The 16159-nt window shown below is 35.1% G+C and overlaps 1 long non-coding RNA gene across 1 annotated transcript; it reads right to left on the minus strand.

Annotated features, from left to right (window-relative positions):
• Positions 1-9622: 9622 nt before the first annotated feature.
• On the minus strand, positions 9623-10434 carry LOC124895431. The gene is made up of 3 exons (XR_007051707.1): positions 10219-10434; positions 10048-10134; positions 9623-9970 (listed from the first exon to the last, which is right to left on the minus strand). It is a non-coding gene; the product is annotated as an uncharacterized LOC124895431 (long non-coding RNA).
• Positions 10435-16159: the final 5725 nt, after the last annotated feature.

Raw genomic sequence — 16159 nt, forward strand, 5'->3', positions numbered from 1 at the left:
TGAATAATGCAGAAATATGAATTGAAAGGCCGTAAGGTTCAAAACTAAACATAATCTGAATAATATAACATCTATGTGGGGTAATGGAATACCCAAAACAAAGCTGAACATACTGAAGTCTAAAACATGATAGTCTAGAAAACCTCTAACTGACAGAACTATCTGAGTAAGGAGTTGATGGGACATATCCCCAACTAACTCTAACTAATAAACTAATTAATGAGATAATAGAGAAATAATCATGTCCTCGAATGATGAGGACTTATTTCTAGCTCTGACTGCTGAAATTGGAACTTACTGCTAATCTGGAGAGCGTGTCTATGAACCTATGGTATAAGACACCATAGCGCAAATACGTTAGTACTTTGAATGTACTGGTATGCATGTGAGGTAGACTGAATGCATGGAGTTCATATGCAAGAAAAATTATAATAACTGACTAACTATTATGAACGTGAGAATACATGCATGAGACATAACAACTGACAATAATACTATGATAACATGATTACTGAATCTGAATATAACTGATAACATAAGTGATCGTATTTGATAGTCCTGTATCTGATGGAACTATCTGAGTTCCATACTATATCTGAGTTGACTGTATCTGACAATCCTAAATCTGATAGAACTATCTGAGTTCCGTACTATATCTGAGTTGACTTTATCTGACAGACCTAATTCTGTAACATGAAACTATAGGAAGTAGTTATATAACTGACATGGCCCTGATATGCCATTATGGCTGAGTTGGGATCCAATTTATAACCCCAATTGAAAGGGTGTCAATACCGCACCACCGGTAAGGATAAGCTGTGGGCAACCCTTATCTGATGGTGTCCCTATATGACAATGATGGGGTGCTTATCTGACAGTGCGTATCCACCTCATTAACCCTCATCGACAGTGTTGATGTTTCAACCTATGCTGTCTACATAGTTCTGGAATGCAAGGATGACTGCTAAGGATCACACCCTCATCTAATAGTGTGTTTCCCCATCCTTGGGTTCACTCGGTGCTAATTTCTACTCCCATCTTAATGGATACTAACATGATTTACAAAATTGAACTGATTTACTAAATTCGGTTAACTGATGGAATACGACTGATATCTAACAACTGACTGAGTTCATGAGATCATGGAGATTTCCTGAGTCATAAGACTGTCTGAAGTCTAAGGATCATGGCTTGACTGAGAGTATCATGAAATCATGACATGACTCTAAGCACACAGCTAATATTTTGGGTACAACCCCCAGGAATCGATGGAAGTAAACTTACCAAGCATAACTTACTTGAACATATAACTAACATCATAATCCATAATACATTTATAGAAGCATTCCATCAAAACATGTGATAGGCATAACTTGTACATACATGGGGATTTCATGATATCATACTAGTTGGGAATTTTTCCTTCATCTAGGCATTTAATCAAACACATGTTAGGCATAGAACATGTAGACAACATTATACAATAATTAATCATCATGATTCATCTCTAATTTCATCATCTAGGGTTTATTCATAGGTTCACATGAATATACATCTATACAAATCAATTCCACATAAAATTGATCACCCAACATGGATTTGAATTCAATTGATCATTCTCAACATAAACAAAACTAACCCAACATGAAATTCATAAAGAAATTCATAACTTGAATTTAGAAAAGGGATTCTTGGGCTTCATGGACGAAAGGAGTCCATGAATGAACACTATGCATACCTTAGTTCGTGGTTTCGTGAAGATTGAGGGTGAAAATTTCTTGAATAGGATATTCTATGAAAACCCTAGCTTTTTATTGAGAGAAGAGAGTGTATTTTGGGTGAAAAGTGGTTGAATCACTTGTTAAAGGACTTAAATAGGGGTGGAAAGATGACCATTTTAACCCTGGATGTGTCATTTAATTTCAGTAAATTTTCCCGAACTGGACCCCTGGCATGACGTGGTGTTATCTCGTTGTGTCACTGGAAATTGACAATTGGGAAATTGAGGGATGGCGTGATGCGGAGCCATCGCATTGCCCCTTCCTTCGTGACCTGGAACTTTGGCGCGACGCAGGGAAAATCGCACTGAGACATTGGAAAAAGGATAATTCTTAATTTGAGTGTTGGCGCAATGCGCCATAATCGAGGACACCTACTAGAAATTTCTAAATGCCATTTCCTCTTGTGGCGCAGTGCGCCACTGACTAATATGTCGTTGTTTTACGATGGGAACTTAAAATAGTTATAACTTCTTACTCGATTATCGGATTTAAGCGAATCATATATCGATGAAAATCTTATTGAATTTTCCACATGAAAAAAAGTAAAAAACTTGAAAATTCCTTATGTAATAATTATCATTCACTTTAGAAGATAATACTAGGCATTCTTGGGATGAAATTTTCTAGAAATCTTTGGGGTATTACAATGATGAAGATTGTAAATGAAAAAAAAAGATATGGATGTTGAAGATTTGGGTGATGACATTGACAAGGTAGCACTTGAGGGAAATATATCTCCAAAGCAAATTCAGTCATTAACAGCAAAGTATGGTAGAAAATAGAAGAAAAGTAAAAAAGTGGGAAAAAGGGAAATGTAGACACGGAGTCAGTTGGCAAAATTAGCATCATAATGAATGCTTTAATTTGAAACATCAGATCAGTGAACACACATAAAGCCTTTACAAGGCTGATCACAATGCATAAAAGATATCACTTTGGTTTCATTGGCTTGAAGGACCATTTCATGATGGTCATCACATAAAAGAGTACAAAGAAAGAATAGGAATGCAATATGCTATGGCAAACAACCATGGAAAGATATGGGCATTTATGGATGCAATTATGGAGTAAAACATCATTGGAGATGATGAACAACACCTTACACTGAAAGTGGAATATCAGTTTGCAGAAGCAGTTGTTTTTGTCACTTTAGTGTATGTAAAATGTACTCAAAATGAGAAACTGGTTTTATGGGAGTCTTTGGGTCAAATAACTAGTTTAATTCAAGACTCTTGGCTAGTGGGTGGAGATTTTAATGTGATAAGAAATGAGGATGAGAAGTTAGGAGGTTTGCTTGTCACTATAGAAAAAACACATGATTCTAACCACTGTATAAATATTTGTAACTTGGAGGAAAATACCTTCAAAGGAAGCAAATATGCATGGTGGAATGGCAGAATAGATGAGGATTATATATTCAAGATATTTGATAGAGTATTGGTGAATGATAAACTACAGGAACTTTTTCCTATCATAGAAGTAGAGAATCTAGTGAGGAGTGGCCCCGATCATGCTCCAATGCTGCTACAATTTACAAATTCAAGTGAGCAGTTGATAAACCCTTTAGATTCCTAAATTTTTGGCTCAATGAAGAATAATGCATGGATATCATTAGGGAGACATGGATTTTTGACTTTGAAGGAAGTCCATTTTTAAAGTTTCAGAAAAAACTAAAGAATACTAAAGCAGCTTTGTCTAAATAAAGCAAACTTTTGAAAACATTTTCCAAGAGATTGCCACATTGGGGGAAGTGATAAAAGTAAGGGAACAACAATTTGAAGAAGAGCCTTTAGGAAGAAACAGAGCTAAGTTGTCACAAGTACAGGAAAAATTAGCCTTGCAATTGAAAAGAGATGAAGAATTTTGGAAGCAAAAAGCTAATTTTCAATGGTTCAAAGATGGAGAAAGGAATACAAAATTTAGTGGTTAAAGGCAGAAGGGCCAGGTAAAGAATTCAAAGAATCCAAGATGCAGAAGGAAGCTGGTTGGAAAACCAAGATGAAATAGCAGAAGCTGCAAACTTGTTTTTTCAAAAATAGTTTGAAAAGCAGGAAGATGCTGAAGATTTCTCAATGTTGAAGGTTCTCCCAAAGCTAATAACAGAAGTTCAGAATAAAGAATTGAAGAAGATCCTAACCATAGAGGAAGTACAAGTAGTAGTAATGGGATTGAATAAAAATAGTGATGTTGGTCCTGATGGCATGACATGTGCATTTTATCAAGATGCATGGAGCATAATCTCAGAAGATGTATACCAAATGATTATAGACTTCTTTTGTGGATATGAACTTCCAAGGTTTATTAGTCACATAAATTTGGTTTTACTACGAAAAAAGTTAGTAGTAATCATTTTTTTCGATCTTAGACCTATTTTTCTTAGTAATTTTATGAATAAAATCTTTTCTAGAATTATTCATGAAAGGTTAAAGTGTATTCTGCCTGATATAGTTTCTAAAGAACAAGATGGTTTTGTTCAAGGCAGGAGTATAGTTGAAAATATTCTGATTGTTCAAGAAATAGTCTCTGAAATTAGGAAAGAGCGAATACCTCCTAACATGGTGATGAAATTGGACATGATGAAGGCATATGGTAGGGTTGAATGACTGTTTCTCACTAAAGTGTTGAGGAAGATTAGTTTTTGTGAACAAATTATTAATATGGTTTTCAGACTACGGCAAATAACTGATATTCAATACTACTAAATGGACAGTCAGAGGGTTTTTTCAAATCATCTAGGGTGCTCAAGCAAGGAGATCCATTATCACACCTACATTGTTCATTATTGCAACAAAGGTATTATCAAGAAACTTGGAACATCTACTAAAAAATTCAAGCCTTTTGGCATGCCTAGAGGAAGTCCAAAGCTCAATCATCTAGCATTTGCAAATGATATGATTATACTTTGTAAGGAAGAAATGGGTACATTACAGTTGGTCATAGAAATATTGGAGAAGTATGAAAAGGTCTCTGGTCAAAAAAATTAATAAGGAGAAAATTGCTTTTTATTTTCATGGTAGTGTGTCACATGGAGCAGTTGTAGTAGCAGAGGTAGCAACAGGTATAATAAGACAGGAATTCCCCTTCAATTATTTGGGATGTTCTATTCTATATGAGAAATAATAAGGTGTATTATCAATAGATTCTAAATAGAATTACTAATAAGTTGCAGGCATGGAAGGGAAAGTTGTTGTCTTTTAGAGGTAGAGCAATTCGTATTAAGCATATGCTTCAAAGCATTCCCATAAACTGCCTATCTATTATGAATCCTCCTGAGAATATACTAAGTACTATTCAAAAAATATTTGTTAAGTTCTTCTGGAGTAGTACCATAGAGGAAAGGAGAAGACATTGGGTATCATGGTCTACTATGTGTGTACTTGAAGCAGAAGGGGGAATAGGTTTTAGGAGGTTAGATGATATTTCAACAGCTCTTTTTTGTAAGCTATGGTGGAACTTTAGAACTAAGAAGTATCTCTGGAGTAATTACATATTTAATAAGTACTCCAAAAGGTATCATCCTAAAAAAGTTTGGTGAAAAGTGGGAAGAGGTTCTCAAGTATGGAAGAAGATGCTACAGGTAAGGGACCTAGTTGATCATCTAATTATTTGGCAGATAAGAGAAGGAAATGCTCATTTATGGTTTGATAATTAGAGTAGATTAGGAGATTTCTACTCTATTCTACAAGATAGTAAAGAAGGAGAAACTAGCTATCAAAATTTGAAGGATATTATAACTGGAGGGGTTTGGGATAAAGGACTAATGAAGAAGTTGTTGCCTGAAAAAATAGTGGAATACGTAATACAGAAAGTAAGGTCAGTCCAGAAGCAAACACTAGATGATAAATCAATATAGATTGTAGAACCAAGAGGGAAATTCATTGTTAAGTCAGCATGGGATTATGTGAGACATAGAGAAGAGCCTAATAAATTGTATAGGCATTTATGATAAAAGAAATGCCATTTAAGATGGTATTTTTCATATGAAGGATGTGGAAAGAAAGACTTACAGTGGATGATACAATAAGGAGATAGGGCATACATGGTCCTTCCAAGTATTGGTGTTGTCAAAACCCAGCACAAGAGACCCTATCTGTAATGCCCTAAATCTGGTACTCGGAACATTACATGATGCTCATGACCCCGAAGGACCACAAGCTAACTCATGACTGATATCTGTAACTGAGCACTGAATAATATACTGTAATTATGTAGAATATATGTTGTAAGGCCATAAGGTTCAAAACTGAACTAATACAGAATATAAAACAATGTCTGTAATGGGGTATAACAATACCCAAAACTGAAATAAACTGTCTGAAACATGTTGTAGTCTAAAAGCCTCTAAACTATCTGAAATCTATGGATTTGATGGGATATGTCCCCAACTAACTCTGAACTACTGAAATAATAAAGTAATAAAATAATCATGCTATCCCGAATGATGAGGACTCACTGCTAGTCTGACTGCTGAACGTCTGATCTACTAAGGATGCTCGGGAGCTCGCGCTTCTAAACCTATTATATAAAACACTATAGCGCAAATACGTTTGTATGTTGAATGTACTGGTATGCAAGTGAGGTGGTTGAATTCAATGGTTCATATGCATGAACAATACTAACTGACTGAATAACATGAACGTGAGAATACATGCATGAATATGTGACTATGACTGAGATCGTGATAACACTACTCATGAATTCTGATAACATGGATTTTTTAGTATCTGAGTACTAATACTGGGATACTGAATGACTAAGTCTATTGAGTGCTGAGGAACTGATGTCGTATTACCTATAAAGGAATGACTATTTTTGAAAGTTTTGATTATGAAGAACTAGTCTGATTGACTGTATCTGACAGTCTTAAAATCTGAATATTAGTAACATAAATTTTGTATAATTAATATACTATTAACTGGGTGACTGTGTCTGACAGTCCTAAAATTTGATGGAACTAGCTAAGTTCTATACTATACTGAGTGACTATATCTGACAGTCCTGATATCTGAAGAACTATCTGAGCTCTATTACTGAGACTGAGTGACTGTATCTGACAGTCCTGATTCTGTAACTAAAATTATGGAGAATTCATCTAATCAACATGCCCCAAATCTGAACTGGTGGGGTCCAACCTGTAATCCTAACTAGAAGGGTGTCAGTACCATGCCACGGATAAAGACAAGCTGTGAGTAAACCCTCTCTAACAAGAAGCTCTTCCATCAACCCCTCCTATAAGGAAAACTCAAATGAGATCTATAGTCCCTAGACTCATAGGGGTACATCTCAACCTACGCTGTCTACGTAGTTCTGGAACGCAGGGATTGCTACTAAAGATCACACTCTCTACTGGCTGACAGTGTGTGTCCTCATCCCTGGGTTCACTCGGTGCTGAATCCTACTCCCAACTGAATAGACACAGAACTGATTTCCTAGTTCATACTAGGCTGGACTGATCTGTTACTGATTTTACTAATTAACTAGATTGAACTGAGCTCACTGGATTTTCGTTGACCGACGAAATACTACTGAATTCTATTAACTGACAGAATGTTACTGAGTTCTGCTAGCTAACTGATTTTATTAAGGTCCGAACTGAATACTACTGAGACATGATGACTGACTGAGATCACTGAGATTACTGAGATTACTGAATGGGACTGGACTGATACTAAGTTTACTGAGTTTTTCTGAGTCACATGACTGACTGAATTCTATTGATCATGGATTGACTGAGAGTATTGTGAAAACTGACACTGGCTCTAGGCACACAACTAAATTTTCGGGTACAAGTACCCTAAGGACTCGATAGCATGAAACTGACAAGAGTTGACACCTCTTGAACACATGACCAATATCAACAATTCATAACACAATAAGTTGGGGATTTCATGAAGTACATAGTTATCATAATCTTGTACATAGAAGGAATGAATATAATCAATGTCATAATTCCATATTCTAGCATCATGAGCATTTCAACAAACATCTACATTGCACATCAATAGCATGGGAGTAATTTGAACATAAGGGTAAAACATGAATCCATCACTTAAGTCGCAATTGAGCTATATTACATAATTTCTAGTCTTCTAGGCATTTTATCAAACATCTTACATGCACCACTTAGGGCATAGGTATAATCATCAATTAACACCTCATAAACCACTCAATTCATGGATTTAAACTCATATACTAACGTAATTCCATAAAAACACATTGAGATTCCAACTTAGGAACCATACAATAACAATCACATAAACATAATCAACCCACAACATAATTATCATAATACATGATTTAAAACTTGATTCTTGGGCTTCATGGATGAAAGGAATCCATGAATGAACACTATGCATACTTGGAAATCTAAATTCTTGAAGTTCTTGAAAAGATTCTTGGAATTGGCCTTGATTTCTTGAGCTAGGGTTTTTGCCTCTTGAGAGAGAAGGATTTTGTTCTTGAGAGAATGTGAGGAAAAGTCATGTAATAGGGTTTTTAGGACATAATTTCATATTTAAAGGCTGATCTGGGTCATGGAAAAGACTCAATTGCCCTTAGAAGGTTTTTATTTTACGTCACTGAAAACCCGATTTGGGCACCTGACGCGACGCAGCGCTATCGCGTTGTGCCACTGAAAATTACCAGCTAGGAACTGGGCTAATGGCGCGACACGGTGAAATTGCACTACAATACTGGATGGGACCTAGAATCTTACCGCGACGCGAAGACATCGAAAAGATTCACTGGAAAAAGGACAATTCTGAATTTGAGCCTTGGCATGACACACCATAATTGCGGAGACTCACTGGATTTTGAAGATTGTCATTTTGGCATGCTCCGCGACGCGTTGATGGCTAAGGTGATATACTGTCTCACTAAAAAGGCTCTAGCTCTTCGCCCGGGTGTCGGATTTGGGCAAATTTGGTATCGATGGAAAGCTTCTCAGATTTTTCACACAACAAAAAGTGAAAATCTTGAAAATTGCACATATATAAAAGTGGATTCATCTCTTAAAGCTCAATATTTTTGGGATGAATTTAAGCTAGGTAGTAGTACGGGGTATTACAATATCTCATGTGCTACCGAGATCTCATTCTGCTAATAGGACATGGTCCTATTTTTCTTCTTTTACAGGAATCAATATCCAAGGGCTGAGCCTAAGAAAAACAATACAAGCATGGTGGAATGTCCAAGTAAAGCAGGGGGAGAAGATATATTTTAGAGCAATACCAACAATCATTCTATGGGAACGATAGAGGAGAAGGAATGCTATGAAACATAAAGGTAGAATGGTGACAGTTCACAGACTAATCTATAATGTCACAAGGCAGATGAGAATGTTGCTGAAAGTTAGAAAGCCCATCTTGGAGTTTTCTACTGATTGGCCATCAATTTTACAGCAGTTAAGTCAGTTGAGGCCTAAAGTCAGAGTCAAGCTAGTACTATGGGAATTGTCAGAGCAAGATTGGTGTAAACACAACACAGATAGAGCATCCAAAGAAAATCCAAGTAAGAGTTCATGGGAATTTTGTCTGAGGGATGCACAAGGTGACTTAATACATGCAGAATGGTCAATCATAGAAGACACAGACAACATAGAAGCAGAAGCAAAAACAATACTATATGCAGCCACTCATTGCAATCACACAGGTAGGAAAAGGTAATTATTCAGATCGATTCACTGGCCATGCAAAAATTCATAAATCAGGATTGGGAAATTTCATGGAAGATAGAAAACATAGTAAGGAAGATAAAATAATTACTGGCAGGTAAGCAAGTATTCATACAACATGTACTCTGAGAGGGTAATCAACTGGCTGATTACTTAGCTAACTTAGCAATTCAACAAGGGAATTTCACATTCACATCATTCAATGAATTACCAAGCTTAGGCAGGAGGATTCTTAATAGTGACAAGTAGCAATGCACATATTTGAGACTAGTGCCAACAAAAGGGTAAGGGGACTAGAAGGGCTACAACAAGTTTTTTCGCATGCACTATATGTACAACCTGAAAAGGCAAACAAAAAAATGAAAATGCTACATAGCCTATCTACACCAGCCAACAAAAAGAAAATCTCAGCAGATTGGGGGTCACAAGGTCAGATGCATATCAAGCGACTGAGTTACTTGAATCTATCCAAATATTAACGGGTCCAAGCATCCCAAAATCTCCATCCTAGCTATACCTGCAGCTCAAGAATGATACAATTAGTGAAAGAAAGGTACAGGGTAAACAGTAAGCTTAATGAGGAACATAATTTACTTGGACGACGAGACAAGCATCAGTGGACTAGACCTAATGTGTTATCACCAAAAAGTACTGGTAGCATCCATAAGCTGGAGATCTCGACTGAGATATTAGCAAGCAAAGAAGCAAGTCAGGATCTCATAACAGGAGAAAGCATCAACCAGGGGAATGAAGGAAGCTACTTACTCATGCAAGCTGGAAAAAGCTCCAAGCTGAAGCATCGATGGCACGGTGTTAAGCACACACAGTTGAAGAAGATTGAATTGCACATTTACAGAAGGGAACATAATGAAAGGGGTGAAGTAGAAGGGAGCGTAGCTCTAAGCTCAATTAGGAAACCCTGCTACCTATTTATCTGTTTGTGTTTTGGGCCGGGTCAACATTTTGGACTGGTCCATTTGTTTACAGCATTTGTGGTTTGTTGGACTTTTTTGGATGGGTTGGTCCATCATGTTCAAGATAATTTTTTATTAATGAAAGTACAAATTAAACCTAAAAAAAAAAACATTTAATAAATAAATACCATATATGATCTGTGAATATGACTTAATGTTTCATTGTTTTCTTCATGTTCACAAGTTTTATATAATTTGTGTAATGTTTTCTTTTGTCTAAATTGAAGTAAATTTATAGAGAAAAAGTTCTAGCTAATATTCTATCCCCTTCCGTCAGACTTCTCAAAAAAAAAAGAGTAGTGTAATCTAACTAATATATCTTACCTCTTAATTCTATAATAATTAATGCTAAAAAGTTTAAAAATAATTAATTCAACGGAGGAAGCAAAAGGATATTGAAAATATACTCCATACTATCTAAGATCTGACTCTATAAAAAAAAAATAAAGCTTTTAAAATTTGTGTACATGAACTGTCTCTATCAAATTGCTCTCTCTATTTTAAATTTATTGATCTGTTTTGACTGACACATAATTTAAGAGGATTTTTTTTTTTTTGAATTTTGTGATCTTAAATAATTAAAAATATGTCAAATGTCACAAAATATAATTTACTCTTATGGTCTTAAACATGTTATGCAAAAAAACTAAAATTAAATAATTATTAAAAGGGAAAAGAATCATTTTGTCAAGCAGAATAAAAAGAAAAATAATTTAAATAAATTAAAACGAATAGAGTACAATATAAAGTTCATTCTCAAATTTTATTTCTTACTTCCAAGAATGATATTACTCCCTCCGTCTCATTTTATGTGTCATCATTTCCTTTTTAATCCGTCCCAAAAAGAATGTCATGTTTCCTTATTTAGTAAATATTTAATAACACAATTAAACTTTTACCCTTATTAGGTCCACTTAATTGGAAAAAAAATAGTAGCACATTTTTTGATAAAGGACAATTTGATAAATATTATCAAGTCTTTCCTTATTTCTTAAACTCCGTGTCCAATCAAATAGCGATACATAAAATGGGACGAAGGGAGTACTATTTTTCATGAAAGCTTCTTTTCATTTTTAAGGAACAAAAGAGTTAAATTAATTCAAAAATACATAGAATCGCATACACATCATCTAATTTAAAAGTTTTTTTTTTTTTTAATTTTCCAAGGTATCCCCACAACCGACAGCCGTGAGACTAATCCTCCATTCCTTGATCAGCGCATTTTGCATTAGTGAACTGGCCACAGAGTTTGCGCCATTCGCGACAGGCTATCTAATTTAAAAGTCATGATAGTTGCATGTCTTCTAAATCAGCTTGTAACCATATATATTTTGCTTGAAGTATATAAAACACATTTAATACTTAGAATATTTATTGGTGATTTTATTAACTTATAATTTTTTTTAATTTATATACATAAGAAGCTATTTAAAATCTTTTATCCCATCTATATTTTAAATAAATTATTTCAATTATTGTTTTTCATGACTGCGCGAAACGCGGCTAAATATATATATATACTAGATAGGTATGTCCGTACTTTGCACGGGCCCAACGTATAATTTTGCTATTTTTTGTAATTTAATACTTAAGTATGCTACTTTATGTATTTTTTCCTTTATAAATTCTACAATAGCAAATGCATTTTTCACATTGTAATCAATCTCTTGAGCAGTCACGATCAAACACCTATTAAATTAGATTTAATGATCAAATATTAGTATTCTAATAATGTGATTTAATGATATTGTACTAAATTCTAATAACAAAACAACAACAATATAATCAATAAATATAATTTCACAAATAATGTCGGGGTACATACTAAAACCAACTCCAGTACTCGACCAACATGTTCGTACACTCTCCAAGTTTCTAACTCCCAAGAATTATAAATAGGCAAAATTATTTTTTAACCAATCAATATAGGAATATATCACTGGATTCATCGGCAGCTAGAACTAAGAAAAATCACACAATAACGAACCAGATGTAGGTACCAAACCTACGTCTTCAAATTCCAAAAGCCACTAAAACAAACTCAATAATTAAAGAACTCCAACTCTATTAAAATTATTACATCACTTTTCAGTAATTTATACGTAGAAACTTCAACATTTGTTGTATATAACGAAGGGTAAACATGGGTCACATTCCTTTTAAAGGAAAAAGGTCCAAATTTTAGAGATACATCTATTGTGACTTTTATTGCAGAACACTCGAAGGATGACAATGAAAATGATCTGCACCCTGGCGTCTTCTTTATCGCCCGACCGCAAGCTACTCTGGTGAAGGGCATCGATCTAAGTAAGATCAGATTGTTATGATCTTTGCATGCGTAAAATGTCATCTGATTTTGTAGCTAAAGAGCCTACCATTCATCATGGATTTTCTCTTCTACAAAATCTCCATAATTTTGGCTTCATGCAATCTCAAGACACAACAAATCTCTCGTCAGACTATGTAAGCTTTTGGAGCCTGGTTGATGGAAGTGGTCTTTCTCAGAAGCTATAGCTATGCTGGATAGTGTTAAAGCTAGAGCAATCTTGCACGCCCACCACCACCAGTCGGATGGGACGTGTTTGGGCAAGTTCAGCAGATGCAATATCCTACGAACATTATAGAAAATGAGGAAAACCGAACATATGCAAAACAAGATTGTTCGTAATAAGAATAACCTTTCAATTATATTGAAAGGCCATGGCTACCAGAAACAGAAACGTAATAAGCATTTTCTTGTGCCAGAAACATACTTAAACTAATAACCCAGTCTACATGAGGAGAAAATCCATAACCACATACTCTAAACAGCATCAATCAACATATACTTTGAGCATAAAATAATATTAAGAGCTGGAAGGTTATCTATATCCGCACAAGAATACTGTAGTTGTAAATCAGTAAAAGGTCAATTACTCACTATGGAGGAGCATTTCATCATATTTTGTTTCATCAAACAAACCAAAAAAAGAGTTCTTCATAATACTGTGTTGCTCCCTCGCTGTAACTCCAAATATATTGAAAAATGTGCCCCCAAAAAACTGATCTTGCAAAAAAAATATTGGTATCTCTTATCCCAATTTATGTGTCAAAGTTCGAAATTTCAAGATTCAAGCTTCATTTTGATCATAAATTCGAACATAGAAACTTTAGACTTTTTAAAATATAATTTATATATTTGGAAATTACATAGCACGAGTAGTGAATCACAATAATTAACAACTTAAAAAAAAATCAATCAAGGAAAAAATTTGTCACTCTCGAAATGCCAAGTGTGACACGTAAATTAACCGGCAGAGAGTAATATGCCAGAAGTCATACATAGAAGATATATTGGAAACATATACTATTATTATGCAAAAAGTAGATCTAGAGCAAGCAGTTCTGTAAAATCTAAACAAATTCCAAAACAGATAAAACGAATTCACAAAAAAGCATATCAAAAAACAAACCTGAGCAGCTTTGTAAGCAGTGAGAGTACTTTCAACAGCCTCTTTACGTACACAAATTAAGGAATCAACATACTTTTCTTAACTCCTAATATAATCCCTTATGACTACTATTTAATTAAAATAGAATACCTTGACAGGAGTTCCACACCAGTCGATGTCCTGACAAGCAAAATATATCTTGTAATTCAGGTGGCATGCAAAACACATCAATGTAGAAAATACAGATGGAGTGAATCACCAAGGGAGTGCAACCCAAAAGAAAAGAAATGAATATATTTCAATTTTAGAAGCATATTTGAAACTCTAGCAGCAGAAGGGGAACCTTGGAGTAACTGGTAAAGTTGTTGCGATGTGACCAGGCGGTCACGGGTTCAAGCCTTGGAAACAACCTCTGGCAGAAATGCAAGGTAAGGCTGCGTACATCCTTGTGGTGGGGCCCTTCCCGGACACCGCACATAGTGGTAGCTTTAGTGCACCGAACTGCCCTTTTTTTTTAATTTGAAACTCTAGCAGCAGCATACCAATGAAGTAGCCGGATGTCCGAAACGTGGAAAGATACTTTTTTAATAAAAATAACCTTTTAAACCTTGGTGAATGGGAAAGAGAAATGGTTAAATAACTAAATTGAGGGGTGCAGACAGTGAAATCTTACATTTTCTTATCAGAAATCTCCCTTGTATGCTCAGCATGTTGGCTTATAAAAGTTCAACATCAACCTTGTGGTTCAATATATTTTTAGTTCTTCTACTTTAGAGACTCAAATATTCAACAAGGAAAAATAACATAGTTGAATGACCATGATGCTTATTAATTGATAGATTAAGAATTTACCATAAAGGATATCTTCATAGGTACCCAGGTACTGGAGAATATGACAAGTTTTTTGGTGAAGGAGTCTACCAATGTGCAGGATGTGGCACTCCCCTCTACAAGTCCACAACAAAATTCAACTTAGGCTGTGGTTGGCCAGTTTTCTTTGAGGGTCTTCCTGGAGCTATTAATCGCACTGTGAGCTTCCTTCTCTTCCTCATCACCAGATCAATATGGTTTTGTCATTTTAAAAATCTTTAGATCATAATACTCATTATTAGTAGAGCTATCTTTGCGGAGATCACTTCCCCTTAACTTCTGGTATAGAATGTAGAGTTTTTATATGAGGTTACATTAATATGAAATGGCCTCCCTGCCTTTGGGACCAAACATACAGTGTAGCCTTAACATTATGGGAGATCTTCCTCCTTAAGTTGGCACATTTTTTAACTTCCGTTTGCTACCTTCTAGTGTTAATCTTTCTTCCATCCGTTTTCGGATGATGCTGGAGTAAGAAGTGAAGATAATGTTTGTAATTCCTGCAACTATTTAACAATGATGTTTTTGAATTTGAGAATAAAAGCACCAACCTCTTAAAAAATTGACAAAGTGAGGACAATATGATTCTTTTTTTTTCAGTACTCTTTTCTAGTTTGAACCTTATGTATTTATACTTGTTCTTGAATTTTTTTGAAAGGCAGTCGTCACATAGGGAGGCATTCCATTGATTTTTCTTGAATGTATTGAGACTCCAACAAAAGCAACATGGATCCTTATCAAGCTATTTAAAAGATAGGTGACAAATGATGCAAAACTAAAATTTATTTCAGCATATCTTACCTGGTGCTCTCCATACCACAGCTCATCAACAGCAAGTGATGCTAGCTAAACAGTAATGTGATTTAAGAGCGACTGTCGACTGCATTAAAACAAAACGTTAAAAGTTACAGTGTCCATAATCTAGAATTTTTACTTTGAAATTTAAGCGGCAGTGGCTCGAGAAGGTGGTGGTCACCTTTTCCCAACTGCTTATATGTGAAGTAAGACCAACAAAAAGTGAGGAATTTCAAAAAGCAATTACTACTTCTATGTGGTGCCTATAGATATGTTTCCTCGATGGCAAAAAATGAGTAGGAGTTTGAAAAACCCTCACTTGTTAGTTCCATTTTCAGCCTACCAATATAACGTATGACCTCAAGATCATCTAACATTTGGTAGATTATTCACTCCACACTGTCACTGGCACTGCCACATGTTCATCGTACCAAAGAGGAGAAAACTGGCTCACGTTATGGGCAAAAGTTTCTCATGTCTCAAATTATAACCAGAGTAAACAATTTCATCTGAAACTTTACACGTAAGATCTATCAAGGAGGGTATACAAAACTGAAATGAAACCTAGTTGATCAAAACAAAATTGATCAAATGACCAAACAGCTAACATCCTATTACTCTGTTAGTAATGTCACA

The sequence above is a fragment of the Capsicum annuum genome, unplaced genomic scaffold, assembly GCF_002878395.1.
Source record: "Capsicum annuum cultivar UCD-10X-F1 unplaced genomic scaffold, UCD10Xv1.1 ctg82068, whole genome shotgun sequence".
In the NCBI taxonomy this organism is placed as follows: domain Eukaryota; kingdom Viridiplantae; phylum Streptophyta; class Magnoliopsida; order Solanales; family Solanaceae; genus Capsicum; species Capsicum annuum.